Source organism: Glycine max, chromosome 19, assembly GCF_000004515.6.
Source record: "Glycine max cultivar Williams 82 chromosome 19, Glycine_max_v4.0, whole genome shotgun sequence".
In the NCBI taxonomy this organism is placed as follows: Eukaryota; Viridiplantae; Streptophyta; class Magnoliopsida; order Fabales; family Fabaceae; genus Glycine; species Glycine max.
In genome coordinates, this window is record NC_038255.2 from 5,909,731 (window position 1) to 5,931,061 (window position 21,331).

The 21,331-nt window shown below is 31.3% G+C and overlaps 1 pseudogene; it reads right to left on the bottom strand.

Moving 5' to 3' along the window:
• Positions 1-5,271: 5,271 nt before the first annotated feature.
• Positions 5,272-20,840, bottom strand: LOC113000402 (uncharacterized; annotated as a pseudogene).
• Between the last annotated feature and the right edge of the window lie 491 nt (positions 20,841-21,331).

The window sequence follows — 21,331 nt, forward strand, 5'->3', positions numbered from 1 at the left end:
AAATAAGATAATATAATTATAAGCAACAAAACTCTACCTTTGAGTATTTAAAAACATTTGCAAGTCAACATTTAATTTTTTTATTAATATTTTATATATGCTTTGTAAGTCATCACTAAAAAATTACTATTAAAATATATTTTACTTCTCTAAAAATAAAAAAAAATAAAAATATGATTTGAATATTTTATTTTTTATTATCATTAAATAATTTAAATTAACTATTTTTTTATTTTATAAATTTATTGTTATTGATGAGATAGTTGTTTTTAATAAAATTAAAGTATTTAAAATTTTCACCAAATAAATTTTATCTTAAAAGGTATTTGAAATTAAAAAAGTAAAACTAATAAAAATATTTTAGTTTATATTTAGACTCTTGTTATGAACTTTAACTTTAACTTAAAATATAAAAATAACTTTAAGTAAAAAGAAAAAGAAAATAGACTAAACACAATTTTGATATGTTTAGATATGAGTATATGACAGACAAGTTTGGATTGCGATTAATATAAGAGACCTTATTAAAGAGTTCTATAGAAAGAAGGAGAGTGAAATAAACAATTTGTTTAATTTATTTTTTCTGATAAAAAAATAATTTGTTTGGTCTTTTAAAATATTCTTATTAATATTTCAAAATAACACTAACCACTTAAATACGTTTTCTTTTTATTCTCCTGCTCCCATTTTCCTTTGCACATGTTCTAAAGCCAAACAACTGTTGAAGAAGTACCGAATGAATGGCTCTTCGGGAAGTATCATGATACTCACAGATATTGTCTTTTGCTATTGCTACGGCTCGAAAATGATTGGGGGGTTTGTTTTGATCGTAGTTTTTATATTTGAGGAAAAAATAAAATATATTTTCTTACAAAATTATGACAATTTTTTAAAGAAAAAATCAAATAAAAACTGATTTAATTAACTAAATTAACCAACTTCTAGAAAAATCTATATCAGAGAATATTTTTTCATAAAAATATATCAATAGGAGAGCTCACATTCATTCTCTCAAGTGTTTCATGAAGCTAAAGAGAACTAATAAAGGCAATGAGTGTTGGTGCTAGAAAATTCCATGCTTTAGAAAGAGTAACACTAACAAGTGTCTTGATTAACAAACACACAAATATTAATGGAATAAGATTTTCTTTTAATTTCTTACTTTGATTTATGATTTGAACAACTCCAATAGGAATTGCTTTCTCACTTTATTACTTTAAATCAACAATTTATATAGCAATTTATACACCATTGGAGAGAATCTTAAAAAGTAATGGGTTGCTCTATTAAACAATCACGCTCTTCAATTTTTGAGTCTCTCTTCTATATGAAATATTTTCTAAAATTAAGTTTTAGGATCCATTTAAGTAACTTGGAACATCTCCAACTATAAATTAAATTCAGAGTTCATAATGCGGTTCCCACGATGCCACCTGATATTAAAAAACTCTCAGAATTTCTATTCCAATCGTACAACTCTCAAGACAGACAACAAATGCTAATAGGTTTTCACATTTCTTAATATACTCTTGGATTACAATTATTTTTAGATTTAAATATATTTTTTTATCTTAATAAATGTTTAATTTTTCCTATATATTTTTTTTATCATGAAGCAAACATGAGATACACTAATTTACCAAAGAATAAAAAAAATATCAAGGATAATTTTTTGTTTTATTAGAGACTCAAAACAAAACAAAAATTTATTAAAGAATAAATACAAAAATCGAATACTTGTTAGAGATAAAAAAAACATATTTAAGTCTTATTTTTATATTTAAAATTCCATACTATTGAAGTTTAACTACTCATAGTCTCTGGTCATTTTTCTTGTAAGGAAGTATAAAACAACAATCTAACAATATTATCAAAGGAACTTCTACTAACAATATTTTTTATAGGTTAATGTCAGCTAATTTTTTGAAAGACAACTAATATTAGTTTTTTAATTTTTGTTAGTAAAAAATTCAAACTTGTGACCTCTTTCTCTCTTCCCCTCTTTATCACCAAGTCAATCTTATAATCTATTTACTAACAATAAAAAAAGTAAAATATCACATCAGAAAATAAATCATAGATGGAGATCTTATTATTGCTTGTATTGAAAAAGTAAATTATCACATTAAAGAAAAAAAATATCTTAGATATAGATCTTACTTTCTTGTATTGATTTTTAATGTAATCTTTAGTCTATCCTTCAATTGAATTCTTGATTTTAATTTACTTCTTTAAGTTTAATTTTGTTTACTTTTGATCTTTTAAAGTATCTCTTAGATCAAAATGATCTCCACATCAATTTTTTTTGCACTAATAATATTAAATTTGATTGACGTGATAAACGTCTATCTGACATGCAATGTCTCATAGTTTGTCACATACATTCAATTTGATCAAATTAGTGTGATAAAATAACATTGATAGGGAGCTGAAACCATTGTATGATTATATTGAAATAATTATTAACTAACTACAACAAGTTAGTTATTAGTTGGGTAGGTAATATAAAAAAGAGGATTATTAGAGGTAGAAGTAGAGGGAGAGAAAAAAAATTGTAGAAAATATAGATGTTTCAAAAATTTGATTTGGTCCAATTCTCATTAAGACAAAGTCTAGGGTGGGGAGTCATGTTTCCCACCATGGAAAAGTTTTTCTTTCCACCGTTAGATCAATTCGTTAAAATATAAATGACTGAAATTATTAATATTTTTTCATTTTCTTTTTGTTTTCCCTAAATTGTCATTTTCTCTCACAAAGTCTTAGGCCAGAGGCTCCTTCGCCTTTCTCGTCGTTTTCATTGTTGCCACAACCTTCTTTTCTATATGTCGACAATGCACTTACAATGGAAGTTATGGTCACACTTGAGCAGAACCTTCAACTTCACGCCATCAACGAACGCATCGAGACAAATGCAACACTATGTCTCCTCCATCATGTGGTTCTACCCCGACAACAACCTCAAGGGTTTGTCTTCGAGTTCCATGTCGTAGTGCCAATGGAGTGACTCTGAGTCTCAAATCGACATCGTGAAGGATTTGATATCGAAGCAATGGTGGCAGAGCATTTGAATCGCCACACAATGCTATGAACAATGAAAGGATTTACGGGAACACCAAAGTGGGTTTCATGGAGGAGGAGGTAAAAGGAGAAGAATAAGACTAACAAAACCCGCAATACATCACCTTTTAATAGATGGCAAAATATTTATCTTAAATTGTTGTAATTTCATTTTCTATTAAACCAAACCACTAACAATAATTCCTTTAAGAGATCTAAAATCATCCTTGCCATTAACAAAAAAGATTGAAAACATGGTTAACCAATAAGGGTGTAAGCGGGTTGGTTAACATTGAGTTTGGTCAAACCCATGATCCAATTCAATCCAATTTGAACGGGTTGATTTTGATCAATTTTCTAAGAAAAAATGAAATCCAACCCAAATCAATCCATTTACAAAATATTTAATTTGGGTTTAAAATGCAATATTTTTTATAAGCTAAAATTATTATTAAATGAATCAGACAAAATATTTTTAAAAGTCCATTTGAAATAACTTTAATCAATAAAATCCTTCTCGCTTTGATCCTAAAGGTTAAGGATACATTAATGCTTACTCAATTCAAGTTGATAAATCTATATAATCAATAATCAAGAATATTTAATTTTTTAATTTTTAATATATATATATATATATATATATATATATATATATTATATTACATATATTAATAATAATAATTTAATAAAATTAATAGGTTAACAAATTCAGATATTAAAACCTGTCACTTAACCCAATTCCAAAACTCAACAAATTTGATTTGATCAATTCGAGTCCGACCCAAATATAAAAATCATCCAACCCAACTTATTTAATTTATTTTGAGTCAATTTAAGTTCATGAAAACTCGCACCGGCTCACAGAGTAACCAATTATTATCCATCCTAAAAATGAACCATTACTTCCACGGAAGACAATTGTGCACATGCAGTCACTTATGTATATTCGGATTAACTTATTTTACAAAAATAAATTTTTACAATTGGTAACCCTTCACGATGTTTCTTGGGAAAAAAATTGGGAATAAAATAACAAATTCTCGTAAATAATCAAATTACCAACTACATGTTTAAGCATGGATCAGTCTGAATAATGAATGCTTAAGTGGAAATAAAATAAACACATTACTCAAACTAACTAAGATTCATGGTGTTATAACATTATTCAACCCAAAATCTACCTTCAGTTCTTCGTAATATGAGCAACTGGCCACATGATGTGAAATCAATTTGTATTTTATGATAAAGGAACAAAAATTGTTTACTTTGTGGTCATATTGAAACATTTTAGCCCAGCTTCTACCGTAGTCACCATCTTTGAATTGTAGATTTAGGAGTCTCTAAGAATGGGGCATGGCGTTGGATGAGTGGATTAACCATCCTCCCAATTTGCACCCAAACACTCTGACGGTAAGGGGCAGTAACAGGAACATGACACCAGAAAAATAACTTCTTACAGTTGGCAATCCTTATCTATATGATATATTTGAACTTGTTTTCATAGTCTAAAAGTAGCTTGGCAATTCACAAATTGAATCTAAATTTGATAACCTAGTTTCCTATTTAAAATTGGAAAAGACGAGGATTTCAAAAGTACCACAACCTCATTTGTTCATTTTTTTCTCAATCCTTTTCTATTGGGAGTAGAATTTCTACCCCTCCCCCCCTTTTTTTCTCTCCACAATGTATATTTTCTTTTTTAGTAAATTAGGCACTAAACAGATCACATACATCTTTTGCCTCAGATAAATAATAAACACATTAAATAAGGTTAAGCACTAGAAATAATTGAAGACTATTTAGTGATATATAGTTATCCCCCTTGTTTGTGAGTGCATATGGATGCATGAGCACAAAGGCAAATTAATAGCTTCAAGAAATATTTTTTTCAAAAACAAAAAGACAATGTGTATATATTCAGATGGCATTGTAGCAATGTATTAGTAAATCCCCCTTAAAGAAATTTATAGCAGCAAATAAAAATTGATTACTTGGTGGATAATGAATTAAGATGGTGGGGGGAAGGATAGGGCAGATTGTAACTGTTCTGAAGACAGTGGAGGATAGGAAGGTGAGGGTGAAGTAGTTCAAATTTTGACTGGAAATTGTAGTAGCATGAGTCCAGGTCTCTCAAATGTCTAATAATTAAAGATACTTTCTATTTTATTTTTCCCATTTAATCTGAACCAGTTCTATGACAAGGAAATAGACCTGTCAGTACATGAATGTTTGAATTATGTTCCATTGCCACCTGCATGTGTGGGTAAAAAATAAAGGTGGAATGAGTCAACAATACCATAGGAATGGGATATGTAGCATAGAACCCAGTGTTATCAATGGCAGAAGGCCAAAATTCTTCCATATAAACACACCATTGTGTCCTATGGCGCCACCATAGTGGGCCTCCCTTCACAAATCGCCTATAGCGGTTGGCAAAAAATCTGCCATGCCATTCTGTCACCATTTAACAAAGACAGAAACATTACTGGCAGAGGGTGGGTGGGTGGGAGAAAATGCTTGAGAAACTTATGAGAAGAATGAGATGATCAGTAGGAATCCAAGTCCAATCTCATCATGTGATGTCAGTATATTGATGGTAGAATTGTTTGACTCCACCCAAACACAAGGCTCTTCCAAGTACTTCCTATTCAAGTAAAAAGCAATAAAATGATATAACTTAGACGTCAATGCACATTAAAAAAAAGAGTTCTTAAATTAAAGTTTTGTGATTCATTATATGGAGTTGAGCTAGGGGGAATTTGGTCACAATTATCAACAATAAACAATTATGCCTACAGATGTTAAGATAATTATTCACACTATTTGGTAAAGAAAATTACTTGCATATGCCTTCCAGAGATCAAATCTAATTCTATAAAAATGATCCAGACAACTCAACACAAAAAACACAATATATTGAAATTATATAAGAAATTTCAACTTGACTTTGTAGTAATCAAGAGTAACATTATGGATAATCATGCAACTGTCCAAGCTGTTCTTTTAAACTATATGGTATATCCAGGAAACTATGTATTCAAGAATGAAAAATATAAAGAAAGTAAAAGAGAATGCAGAGGAAAAAAATAGAAGTCCCAATGCACACTAGGGAAGGTGAAGTATTTAAGTTCTAGTGTCTAACAGTAACCTAATGAGAGCAATGTTGTTTCTTCTAAGAACACTATTTTCTTTGTATGTTACTGAAAATCTAACAAACGTTTCAAAGATCATTCACCTGTACAAGGTAGAGCGACTAAAATTAGTCTATGGAACTTGGCAACATGTTCAAACGACCAACACAAGATGGGGATCAAAGCAACTGCAACATTTAAGGCAAACAAGAATATATGGGATTAACTAACAAAGAAATACACACATTTAAGGCAAAGATGAGATGTACAACGTGGCCATCTTTGTCTTTAGAAGCTAAAGATTTTGTCAAACGCATATTGAATAAGGATCCACGGAAGCGAATATCTGCTGCTCATGCTCTAAGTGATTTATTTTTCTTGCCTCTATCATCAATTCCAATAACATCTAGTAAGACATTTTTCAAGTTGTCAGCCATAATCTTGTGCTTGCATGTCATCCTTGGATACGAAATTGCAATAATGTAAAAGTTCCACTTGATATTTTAATATTTAAGCTCATGAAGACATATATGAGATCTTCATCCTTAGGCAAGGTTGCCTTGGGGGTGCATATTTTAATTGTTAAAATTAACTCTCTAGTTTAATGAATACTTTCGTACACACGGTACATTTATGAGTCTTCAAATTTTACTTTTATTTTTGTTTGTAAAGTATGAATGAATAATTATACTGCGAATGATGCGGATAGTTACAATAATTCAAAATTGTTTTAATTTTTTTTAAAAAAAACACATTCTAAGGCGGTTTTCCGAAAAACCGTCTTAGAATCTTTTATATATTTTTATTTTTTTTTAAAAAAATATATTCTAAGAAGGTTCTCTAAAAAATTGTCTTAGAAAGTGTATTTTTCTAAGACAGTTTTTAGCTAAGAATCGTCTTAGAATGATATATTTTTCAAGACGGTTGTCTATTGAACCGTCATAAAAAATACAAACTTTCTACGATGTTTCCTATAACGACGGTTAATAACCGACATAGAATGCGTATTTTAACTGACGTAGAAAGCCTTTTTTGTAGTAATGTGTAACAAATGTAAGATAGTAGATGAAGTATATAAAATCCTTTGAAGCAATTATTGACTGAAAGTAAACTTGCAAGGCCTGCAAATTCCAAGCTTTTGGCTTTTGCAATAGCACAAGACAGTAACAGTGTATTAGAGATTGAAGAATTAGAACATTCAGAAGATAATGTTTACCATAAAATCACAACAAAATTTTATCCCATATTGTGAGTACAATGAGTACAAGAAGAGCAAAGAGTGCCTAAAAAACAAAGGCGATAAGTCCTATGAGAAAGATGCTTCGGTACCAGTGGAATGACTGCAAGGAAAGCCACAACAAACACCTACAGAAAATATTTAACTTAAAGGATCGGCAACAAAAGTGATTCAAACCCGCAAGTAAACAAGTTCAGGGCATAAAAGAGTTATTATTTATAGTATAAATTGGCAGGTTTAAAATTTCAATGCATCTCTTCCTAATTCTAATATCCTTGTCTTTTCTACACAAATGCTCAAGAAGTAAATTTAAAATAGTGATAAAAGCAATTCTGATCAGCAGTAATGTACTGTACACTAGCATATAATACACAATTGTGTGTAATTCTTAAGAAGAAAGCTCCATTAGAAGATAACTAATGCATAAAGTGTTGAGATACATCAGTAAGAAAGAGAACTAAGTAAAACTACCAGTCAAATGTGGTATCAAAACGGTCAACTGTAAAATACAACCAGAGCATTGATAAATGGTGAAGAGAGCATACCCAAGCATAGACAAAAAATAGAACTGTTTGCCGATCCCAATGGACTAGGACTTGGACCTGCAGTTGTGGATGTCCCTGAAGTTCTATTAGTTGATCCTGCAGAAAAACCCAACACGCACAGTAAGACTTAGGCAGACACAATAATGAAAAAGCATATAATTACCAAGACATACTTCACTATGAATTTCTTATTCTAATTCTTTAAAAAATCGACAACATTCACAGAAATGATATATTCACTAGAACTTCTTGCACGAGGTTGATTATTTGTTGGGGGCGATGATGATGATAACGTAGTTGATGAACGTCGATTGGGATGAACTGCCACCAACATACATTGGCTTCACCACAAGATCATGTTCCTGCTCAGAATCCAACAGATACAACTAATTCACTAAGTCAATGAAGATAACACAAATTGTCTTGATACAACTACATACTATGCAACATCAAAACATGAAATCTTGTATATATAAACTAGCTCATGGGAGTGAGGGTTGCATTCGACTTATATATACTATTTTGATTACATTATTAGTAAATATGAGATCTCCAACACCCCCTTAGACATATCGGGTGATTCGATAAGCCCGATAATGAGTAAAATAATAGACCCAACAACAACTACTAGAATAGACTATACATAAATCCCCCCCGAAAACAATTCACAAATAAACACAAAGCAAGGAATTCTCATGAATATTCATTAAGTTACTAAAATCATGATTAAGTTAAGTTAGAAGCTTTTGTCATCTGGTTATACTTTAAAGGAATGTATTTAAATCATTAACCTTAAAATCCCAAGTTAAAAAATAGGATTAAATAAGAAATTAGTTCATGTAATTTAAAGTTTTTTCACTTAGGTCTTGGTAAGTTTTTTTTTTTCAATTTTAGTTCGTGTCATTAATCACCGTTATAAACACGTTAATGTTGATGTTTTGTTAACATCATAGGGACTATAAATGAAAAAAATATTACAAGGACTTAAAATGAAAAGCGTATAACTTAAAGGGATGAAAAATAAAAATAAAATATATGGACTAAAAGAAAAAGAAATACATACTTATAGACACAAATAAATATTTAAGCCTTAAATATCATGCATAAATTTATTTTAAATTAATATAAATTAAAAATAATAAGAAGTTAATTAAAAGATGCATGTCAAAGATCTCATTTTTGACCTAAGTGTCCCTTATGGCTAATATCCTTTATCTCTTCACATGAAGCTTTCAACCCCTCACATTGACTTGGTGGGCATGGAGGTGAAGATGCAACATAATTTTTGAAATCCAATTTTGGTCCCAAAGTCATGTCTCCAATATGATCCATTGCGATAAAATCTTGCTTATTTTATGTAAAAATATACATCATAGATTATATATTTTTGAAACCTGTCTTGGTCCATTAGTCTTAATCATTTTTGCCTTTTATTTTTTGTATTCATACTTCAACAAAAAGATAAAACAAGATTTAATTTGCTAATTTCTTTTTGCTATTATATTTTGAATTAATTGTTTTTAATCTTTTTTTGCTAAAATCAAAGTACTAATAACATAAAAGTAGTGAGTAGTTATTAAGAGAGAGTGATAGAAGTTTAAAAACTGATAAAATGTAAAAATGTCTAAAATTTGTGGGCACCAAAAAGAGATTTTTCTAATTAGTGGTATAGATAAACATTTAGTAAAAGATATATTTTGTCATGTAACCGCTCATGATTTATTGGTTCTCTTACCTAAAGTAAATCATCTGGTTCATTCGAAGGACTTTTGTCCCCATCAACTTGTAATATGGCTTACAAGGTCATCATGAAGGATATGCAGGTTCTTTCCCATCTCAATTTAATCGATTAATTTATGTTTAATGTTCAACATATATATATAATGTTAGGTACAAGATATACCCAACAAACAAATACAAAGAACAAGTTTAAAGGAGATAATTGGCAAGATATATCACGTTAGGTACATCATATTTAACAATAACTTGAAAATATTAAGTAACCAACCATAACTTCTACTCATGACACGCGGTATATGAATAAGGAAAAAGTCTGATAAATCTCACGAAAGTCATGTCAACCAATAGAGATTCTACACAAAGCTGGCTACTATGCATTCTTCACAATCAAACCTCAACTGCAAAAAATGCAGATCCTTATACGAGGAAGGTTCTCGGGGCAAATAACTTTACCAGAGGCCACCCAATAGACATACATACACAAATTTTTTTGCATCTCCTCATCAATGCACGCACCATGGTTTAGAGACCAGGAAGGAAATGAGTAATCAAACCACCTGCACTTACTCCTCAACGCACTTACTCCTCAACCAGGTCCAGGCCACAAATTTTATATCTACAATCACTCGTTTCTCTTCAAAAAGTTGTATTATTGAAAATACAACCATTCCTTTTCTTCCATATGCACCATAAAACCGTACACCAAACCACATACCATCTTTCTTTTCCAACACCACTTTTAATAAAAAAAAAGCAATGTGTTGCCACAAATGCATCTCCTCTTCCCTTGGACAAGCCATATGAAAATTTATCCACGAATAACACTTTTTTCACACCAAGTCATCTCTAGGGCAAGCAAAAAAAAAAAGTGAGGAAGACTAACTTCAAGACACAAAGAGCACTTCAAAGCTTGTCCCCCTTCAATGACATCTTTCTTATGGAGATTATCCTTAGTTGGAAGCCTATTTTTAAGGATCCTTCAAACAAAAAGTATAACCTTGGAGGGGACATTCAACTCCCAAATAAAGGAGTACTTGTTGGGAATAAATATGTATATCCAAAATCCAATCCATCATATTATCAATTTTAGTAAAAAATTATTTTTTATTTTATTATCATATATATTGTTTCATTAAATTGTTAATTTGACAAGTCTTTGATTAAAATTAGAGGTTTGTTATCATGATAAAGATTATGATGATAAGAAATAAGTCCTTTATAATTTTAATCTAAATTGTTCTTGATCGTAAGATTATTGTGAATAGGTAATCAATAATCCGAATAGATTAATATATATGTAATGATCTTTATTGGATAAAGATTAATAAATTTTATTTATTAAATTGCATATATGAATGATATTTATGTGGATGTCATCATTGAATTGACTCAATTGAGATTTTCTAATGGTTAAATTTATTCAATAGAAAATTCTCAAGAAGAGGTTTAATACTTTTTTTTGGCTGGAGACTGTCATAGTAATTAACATATTATTTGTTATGTTTTGAAATAATTAATCAAGAAGAAATTCATCAACTCTTGGTAATGATGAGTTTGAACTCTATGAATAAAATTATATCCTGTCCAGGAAAATTAAATGAAAGAAGAAATGAGTTTCTTAAGTCATTATAAGTTAACTCAAAAAAGAGTTTGATAGTAATACCATACTTTAGAGTTAACTAAGAGCTGTAAAGATACTATATTACTTTGATTAATATATTAGCAGCTTGCTATTGAACCTACGAGATCACATACAAATTAGTGTTCTAATATCTGTTTTTTTAATATTTAATGATCAATTAAATTAGAGAATTTAATATGATCAAATTATTAATTAATTTCCTAAGTGGAATATTATTATATTTTTTACTAGCACGGGAAATATATAATATAATATAAATATTTGGTGAAAGAAAAGAAACAAACGGAAGGATTTCATGTTTGGAATTGGTTTGAAAAGTTACATACAAGTTGGACTTAGTCAATTATTATTTCTAATTTCAAATTGCTAAATGGTTAGCAACAAAAAATAACAAGAAACAATATTTTAAAATGACTTAAAAGATAAGATAGTTGTTTCTATTTTATCACAAATTTGTTATATTCGGCGTACTATACATACAGCCCTAGGCTGCACGTTGATGTGATTGGTTATCACTTCTCTTCTCATTCTCTCATAGCACCAATTATTGTTTCACTTGTCAAAGTTATTGATGAGTATAAATTAGTTTCGGTGTGGATACACATGGAATCTTCACATTATTGAAGAAAATTTTTATGTTTCAAGAGTCCATCAATAGGTACACATTTAATATGTTGTCTATGTAAATCATGCAATGCTCTATATGCCGATTGCACACTATACATTCCATTTTATTCAAGTCTCCACCACCACACATCCCTCACCCCTTTACGAATATTCACACTTTCCAACATACATTCCAATTCGACCACCATTTTACTCTTCCATTCAAACCACCTTCTTCTCCACTTTAAGTTCTATCTTTATCTCCATCTATCTCCCTCCCAAGAACCTAAATTATTTATGACTTCCTCCCTTTGCCCAAGTTTAGAAAAAGTCTAACATGTGAGGTTGTTAGACATTCCTCTCTTCAATTGTCCTTCCAAAACCTACAAGTTTCACCCTTACCCAACTTTCACTCCCCCAAGTTATCAAACCACTTTATATTGTTCTCCCCCCACCCCCCAAACACACTTTCCTTAGGTCCCTCCACCATAAAAACCTCCCACACTCCCCTTCCTTCAATAAACCTCTCCACCCTTCATACTTTGCCTCCAAGACATCCACCCACAAAGTGATTCTTTGATGAAACAAATGCCACCTCCACTTGGCTATTAGAGTTTCATTAAACAGTTTTAAATGCTTTATACCCAAACCTCCATGACTTCTAGGACAACACACATCTTTCCACCTCACCCAAGCTATTTTATTTTGCTCACCCTTCTTACTCCCACAAAACTCCCTCATATTACTCTAGAACCTCTTCACTACCCCACAAGGAATCCTAAAGAAAGAACAAAGTTAAAGAGGAAAGTACCGATCTTATGCTATATTTTATGCTTCCAACAACGACATAGCTTCTTTAAGTATTTATCAAAAATTGGCTTCCATGTGTGCTTCTCCTAGCTAGGTTTGGTGCCAATATATAGGGATCCCAAGATAATCAAAAGGGAACTATAACACCTTGCAATTTAACATCCTCGCGAGAGCTTCCCCAACTTCAGGCTCCATATCAATAACCCCAAAACTAATTTTAGCAAAATTTACCTTTAACCTTGAAGCCAACACAAACCATCTCATAATACTCTTGATGACATCACATTCGAGAGGAAGCTTCTTCAATAAAGATTGTATTGTCCACATATTGAAGAAGATTGACTTCCGATCCACACTCCCATCACCAACCTTATATCCCGAGAATAGACATTTGGAAGTGTTCATCCTCATAATTCCGTTCAAACCCTCTGCCACCACCATGAAAAGAAACAATGCTAGTGGATGACCTTGTTGAAGCATCCTTTGTAAATTGAATTTGCTAGTTGAGCTACCTTTCACCAAAATGGAAATAGAACACGGACACAACATTGTTTTATCCATCAAATTCACTTGCTTTCAAATCCCAACATTTTGAGCATATACAATAAGAACTCCCAAGATACTGAGTCCTATGCATTTTCATAATACAGTTTGAAGATCAACCAACTTTTATTCTTCCTCCTCGCCTCATCAACAACCTTATTCGCCATCACTACACTATGTAGGAGATTCCTATTTTCTAGGAAAACACTTTGTCTCTTGTTAATGACCTTTGGGAGTACCTTCTTTATTCTATTAGCAAACACCTTAGCCACAATTTTATATGTGCTTCCCACCAATGATATAGGCCTAAACTCACCTAGGTCTTATGGATTGTCCACCTAGCTTAGGGATCAAAGTGATGAAAGATGGATTACAACCCTTTGGAAATATGCCATTAGTTGATGAAACGAAGTGTTGATGAACAATTAATGTTCTGGAAAGATGCCATTAATCACAGAAACACAGAAACAACGAAATGTTGATGAACAATTAATGTGTCAAATATTTTAAACCCTCATTCCCCTAAAATAAAAAAGAAAAGTGATTTACCCTTATGAATTTTCCCCCACTTTGTTCTCATAACATTGAGAGAACAATTGTGATGACAAAAATGTCACTAGTTTGAATAAAGTTACACACACACACACACACACACGCACATGGACATGCACACCCACCCACACACACACATGCACATGCACACGCACACGGACACACACACACACACACAAACACACACAAATTTGTTTTAAATTTGTCTTTGATCCTTAAATTTAAAATAGATCTTTTTAGTCATTGTAAATTGAAAACCTTCCTGACTATTTGTGCCTTTATATCCAAATGCCCTTTGCCCAAATTAATGTCGTGGGAGTTAATATTTTGAAAGAAAAACACACATGTAGTAGGGCATTTGAAAATAAGACAGCAAAATCAAAATAGGTTACCATTTAATCAACTTAAATATTTAGATTCATTCATTATTTAGACAAAAATTGATATAGAAAAGTGAAAATTTAAATATTTTTTGGATTATCATGTTATTGGTGTAAAGTGTTAATCGACTATGCCGATAACTAATTTCCATGACCAAAAAACATCATCAATCATATTTAGTGTGGTCTCCCTTCCTAACCATTTATTTTGCATCCACAAGACTCAATCCTGAAATCTTGCTTAAGAGATATTTAAGTCCAGTTCTACTTGAACATATGATATGTTGGTAAGGAGTTGGATGTAGGCTTTGAACGCTTGATCCAATTTTTCCCTCGGCCTCCAAAATATAATATTATATATAAAATTTATGATGTTAAGATTTATATTAAATATAAAGTAAATGATAATAAAATTGATAATGAATATGAAATTTATTATGCTAAAATATGTATTAAATAAAACATTTATGGTGCTAAAATTTGTATGAAATATAATATTTATGATGATAAAAAATTGTATTAACACATTTATGGTGCTAAAACTTATATTAAATATAATATTTATTAAGAAAAAATGTATTAAATATAAAAAGAATATTGAGTAAGATTTTTCTTTTTAAAAAAATGGAGAGTAATACAATTAAAGGATGGTAGTAGCAAATAAAAATTAGAGAATAATGATGAACAATATTGAGTTAGAATGTTATAAGTGTGAAATAATCTATTACTTTTGTAAATGACTATTCTCCACTTGGGAACTTGATTGGTCACGCTTAATGATGTCTTTCCTCAAATGTTAAAAACTATAAAAAGAAACAAAACTATAAAAGATAAAAATAATAATTTGATGTCAAACAATACTAATGCATTCATTATTTAGAAATTTTAATAATAATAAGTAAATAGGAGATATAAAGGTTGACTTGATGTTTAAAAAATGGGCTTAAGTAAGAGTGAAGGGGACTAGGGAAGACGTTGCGGTTTGAATTTCTCCATTAACATTCCTAACAAAATTTTAAAAAAATAATAGTGAGTAAATATTTAAATTTATATAATAATATATGTTTAATATATCATTAGGTTCTTAAATTATTTGAGAACTTTTAATTTATTTCATAAATTAAAAAATATATAATTCAATCTTTCATCTTCTACAACTTTTATAATTTTGTCCTTGGAGTTAGTAAAACTGCCACAAATTATTATTTTTGCACCGGTTTCAAATATGTTATAAACCAAATCCAAAGACCCAATTATAAAAGTTGTAGAAGATCAAGGATCTAATCACTAATCTTTTAGTATAGGGACCTAATTTAGAATTCTCAAGCACTTCAAGAACCTACCTACTAATATGTTAAATTAATAATATAATAATAAATACAATATAACATTCTATTTTTGAGTCAAAATAGTAGCAATATGTATAAACCAAAATATTTTTAAATCAAGAGATGCATATACTTTTATGATGCACACAATTTTATGAGCTCCCGTTTAGATAATCGTTACTATGGATATGTAGAGTATAAATATTTAAAAGCCTAATTTTTTGTCCAAAAAGATATTTACCATTATATTTTTTCCTACTTTAATAAGTCAAATACAAAATAAGGAAGAAAAATTATCCTAAAAATGACATTATGAAAAATTTATTGAATTTTGCACTAAAATCAAACCTATGATGACTTTTTTTATATAAAGTTTTATATTCACAATTTATAGAAATTAATGTCTGTTAAAAAAATTCTAAAATATTATATATACAAGGTATTGAATAATTTACTAAAAAAAATTATTAAATATAAAAGTTAACTATATAAGAATGTTTGAATTTTCTTAGCCACTGAGATTAAATTAAAAAATTGCATAATTTAATCTAGCTATCGTGATTTTTGATTGAAAGTATTTTTATTGGCAACACAGAAATAAATCCCTTTTCCTGATATTCTAAAAAATTATAAATGTCTTGCATTAAATAATTTCCTAAATACAATAATCAAATAAAAATTATATGAATAAACATGTATGAATTTTCTTAACCATTAAGATAAATTCAAACAATTTTAAAGATATATTAACTTAAATGCGCAAGTTACAACCACCATAATGATTTTGGAGCAAGAATATCTGGAAACAAAAGTATAAGAAAATAAGCAAATTAAAGATTTATCAAGCAATCACCACAATTAATGACAACGGTTAAGATCAAAGGACGAAATGTAAAAAGCATTGCTTGCCTTGTTAAGTTTTTTCCACCCATCAAGAACTTAATATCAACTTCCAGTCTTACCACAGCGGGTAATAAAGGGAATGACAAACAACTATTATATAACATTCCTCTATTGTGTTTAAACTTTATTGGTGTTTTTATTTTTTTACTGAGTTGTCAAAAAAATTGTGAAGGCCATGGCAAGTAATTCATCCCGGTGTTCTTTTATCTACTAATTGATATATTGGATTTTTGTTATTGAAGGGTTAGTCGAGTTCAGTACTTTGAATGTAAGTTTGTTTTACTAATGACCACCGGGTATTTTTCTTTATATTTTTCCAAATTATTATTGTTCTCTTGTTATGGTAATGGGCTATACAATTTTTTTTTCATATGGGCACATGGTTTTTATTAGAGAGCTAATTAATGCTAACTATATTATTTAGTTGTTCTCAATGTAATTTAATCTCCTTGATGTTTATCTACATAGGGAGACAATTGGATTTAAAAAAATCCACAAATTCCTTAAATATGTTTTTAAGTATAACTTCTAGTTTTGCTAATGGATATCTTATTTAATCCGTTCAAATATTTTCTTTCTTTTTCTTATGTATGGTTGGTTATACTTGTAGAAACAAATAAAGGGTTGAATTGTAATTTTAGAAATTTAAAACTTTTCTAAAGACTGAAATCATATTTTATCATCTGATGCTTATAAATCTAAAATCACTTGGAGAAGTTTTGATTCAGACTTTATCATATGATGAAAATAACAATTTTCTTTAAAAAACCAAATGAGACATAAGATCTAAAAATAAATTTAAATCCTTTGTTAGCTCAAGCAACAAGAAAACACAGAATTTATTCTAGTTCGTCTCAAACCCGAGATTACATCCAATTTTTGGCAACCACCAAGTTTTCACTAACTTATCAATGTTACAAGTATTGTTCATGGCCACTTCTAGCTCTTACACTTGCAAGCTTTACCCAAGCTTAACTTAAACCTAGTATTCTTTATCCTACCAAGTCACTGCTAATTCTAAACAGATCAACAAGATTTGTTGGAAGATTGTACGCTGACTAAAATATATGATCGTCTTACATAAGGATATATCACTAAACACTTTTAGTCTTTTCTCTCAAGGTATCCAAGGTGTTTTGAGAGCTTAGTATCTTTACAATAATTTATAGAAAGCTTTATAAGAAAGAAAGGAAGAATGATTTGCGTAGATGATTTATGTCTTGTTTCTTCAAAGCTTCTTTTATATATAATCTTCATCTCCAAGTATCTGTTATCTCACAATGGTTGGATTCTTCACTTTTTTTTTTCGTTTGAAGTATTGAGTCCATTAGAGCATTTAATGCTTGCATTGAATACATGTCCATTCTTCATGCAAAGTCCATGCTAATAGGATAATGTGCCTTTTACTTCAGCATGAAAGTCATTTCTTTTATCATAGCAGGTCTACAACAACAGAGCATGCCTTTTGATGAGGATGAATATCTTCTAAACTGATGACTTCATTTATTCTTTGTAGGACTTTGATAGATCCTAGGAGAATGTTTTTGCATGAAAAAATCGCATACAAAGAGTATTAAATGAATGTCTTAAATGCATTACTTAAGTGCTATATCAGATCGTCTTATAAGTGTATTATCTGAATCTTCAGACACATAGAGACAAATCATGATCTAATAGCATATCAGACACAACTTTTATCATTTGTATTTATTTACATCTAATCAAAATAATTAGGAGTCCTAATTCATCTTTAAGACATATAAGTCTTTTGACTAAACAACCTCCCCCTTTTTGATGATGTCAAACAAACGCATATGTAAAAGTCAAAGACACACACACACACATACAATGAAAGTTTAAGTGCAATGTCATTCTTATCAGATGCAATATAGGAAATATATAGAACATCATGCATCATAAGACTTTGAGATAAAGTCCTTTCATCAGAAAACTCTCATTTATTCATCAGAATCATATTGCATAGATAATAGAAGAATATGAAAGGCATAAGAGTTTAAAGATTTATAAGAAATCTCCCCTTCAGATGATGTGCTCCCCCTTAGCTTGTGCATCTTTTGCTATGGTTGCATTCTTCATCTTTTTACTTTTTCTCCCCCTTTTTTTGATAACTTCTTCTTCCTCTTCAAGCTTGCGAAAGAACTCATCTCTAGATTCATCATCAAATGAGCTACCAAAGAAAGCATCAACATACTTCCTAAAGAGGTGCTCTCCAAGGATTTTGCATGTTTTGGCTTCTCTTTTAACATGAGCCATATCCTGAAGAACTTCAGTAAGTGCCTCCCTTGTTCTGAGTTGAGTTGTCTCAAGAAATTTGACATACTCTTGGTATGGAGGAGGGCCATTGTAGATTTCCATGGCCATATCAGCAACACCAACAGGGGCTTCATCATCAAGTTCACCTTTTCAGTGACGGGTTATACATGATGAATGAAGGTGAAAGTGGAGTTTGGAAGCTCAACAAAGTTTCTCTTCCATTGACAGACGTGGTTTGATGGTGTATCAGCAAAGTTTCTCTTCCATTGTGATTGATAGTCTGATAGGATTGACCTATCTTGTGATGAGCTCTATCTGATGGTGGCCTCACCTCAGGTTCTGGACCAAAGCAGTAAGCACCCAGTTTGTAATACCTTTTTAGAGCTTGTTAATCATTGCTTATTAGTTCCTTCTTTTGATGCAGTGCAACTACTTCATGTTTGAAGAGTTTGCTTGGTCTTGCTTTGATATAGCACCCGGGGGATGCATCTTCAAGCATATTCTATGCCTTAGGAATCATAATTGGCTTGTCCACTGCTGATTGGAACTTGGTTCTAGAGTGTGCAAGACACATAAACTAAGAGCCTAACATAAAAAAGAAAATTGCATGTTCTGTCATTGCAGTTGTTTGGAGGAAGCTTGCCTTGCCCTGATTTCTTCTTTAGAATGATTGAGGCACATACACAACTGTAAGCCATAATTTGAGAACTCCCATTTTGAAAAGGTTGGACTCATCTCAGGATCTTCAAGCTAGATGTCTTTTGTGTCAAAGGATTCCCCAAACATAGCATGATTCTAGGGAAGCACTACATTGAAGGTAGCGATCAAACCAAGAAGTTGATGTAGGTATATAAAGACATTTCATTAGAGGTAACCTTTCTACTTCTCTAGACTATAACTCCTAAAGGGTAGACCTTCCTGTCAGATGGTCATTGTTCGAAGATGATGTTGTTGAGGTTTGGAGGTGTGGGATTCCTTGAGGGAAATTCCCTTATATGCCTTGGTTTGCCAAAGTAATTGGATAGAGCATGACCTCTTCTTCCTTTAGGGCCTTAGAAGATGAATAAGATAAGGAATAAACCTAGGTACACCTTATTTCCATAGCTACATGAGATTTAACTTCTGAAACTTAATCTTGTGCATCTTTCAATCCAAGCATTGGGTGCCAATATCCCTCTTCTCTCTCCATGCTTGGTTGCTGGTTTGCCCTTCAGACAATTTGTATCCCCTGAAACCATGGTAAATTTTGACATTTCCATTTGAAATAGGCAATGGCTCAGGTTTAGTTTAAGGTTGAGATATTGAGGGAAGTAGCCAATCAGTTGAGTCTCCATCTGGTCCACTCAGACATTGATGCAGTTTGTTGAAAATATTAGTTAAGAGTTGAGGTGCAACACAGTGTCAACCATTTACTGATTTCCAATCTAACTTTCATAGCATTAAAAGGAATAGACAAAGTAGTTCCATAGATGTTTTATAGTCTTAAGATGTCTACTTTGCACATAGGTTAAGCAAGCAAAGTATTAACAACAACTTCATCTTTAGCTGCGACTAGATGAGGGTGCATGGGTGCAACCCTGGGGTCTGTTTCGATAGTGTCTAAGTTAGCATTAACATTAGAGCTTTGCAATGAAACTTCAATAATGGACTAAAAGAATTGCAACATCCAGGGCCTTTCTTTCTTCTTTAGCTATTGCTTCTTCACCATAATTGGTTGGAGCTCTATGTCTCTCTCAACAGACACGACATAAAATATTTCAACACTTGTTTCCAAGGCTGATTGAAATCTGACATTAAACTCTACCTTCTGCAACTTCTCTTCATACGCAGCTTTGACACCTCAAGCTTCTCTTTTGAAGTTTGTCCTTCAAAGGTAGCAACCTTTTTTTGTTGCTTCTGCCTCTGCCTTCTTTTTCATGGCCTTCTCTGCTTTTGCCTTTCTCTTAGCATCTCTAAGAAAGCATTGCTTGGCCTTGGCAATGGCAACAACTTTGGATTTGCTGGGAAGGGGTGAAACAGGCTTAGGTGTTGGTCGGGAAGGAAGGGCTAAGGAAGATGAGGGTACAAGGGTAGGTGTTTCTAAGATTTCCATCTCAGATGATGGTATGGTTGTTGTAGGTTAGGAAGGTTTAGGGTTCTTAATAGGTTAAGGAGATGATGGTAAAGGTTTAGTTGGTGGTTGGGTCTTGATAGGTTTGATTATGATGGTAGGTTTCTTGGGTTTGGGTGCATGGTCTGAGTCAGAGTTTGAACCCTATCTCTTTTCGGAGCCAGATGAAGGTTAGGTTCTTGGCTTTTGGGTTGAGGATGGAGGTTGGCGGTCAGAAGAGGGAGGGTGGTCTTTTCTTTTGGTGGGTAGCTTATGTATAGGTTGGCTAGGCTTAGCTTGCTTCCCCTACTTCATTTGAGACGATGCTCTAGATTCAAGATCCAAAGGATTAGCTTGAGTTCCTATGGTTTGATCAGCATTAGACAGGGGAGTCTCAATCACCTCTTTCTTCACTTTCTTCGTTATGTGCCTTTCCACATAGTCTGGTAATTTTTCTGCAATTCTCATATTTATAAAGGTAGCCCCTTTAGTTG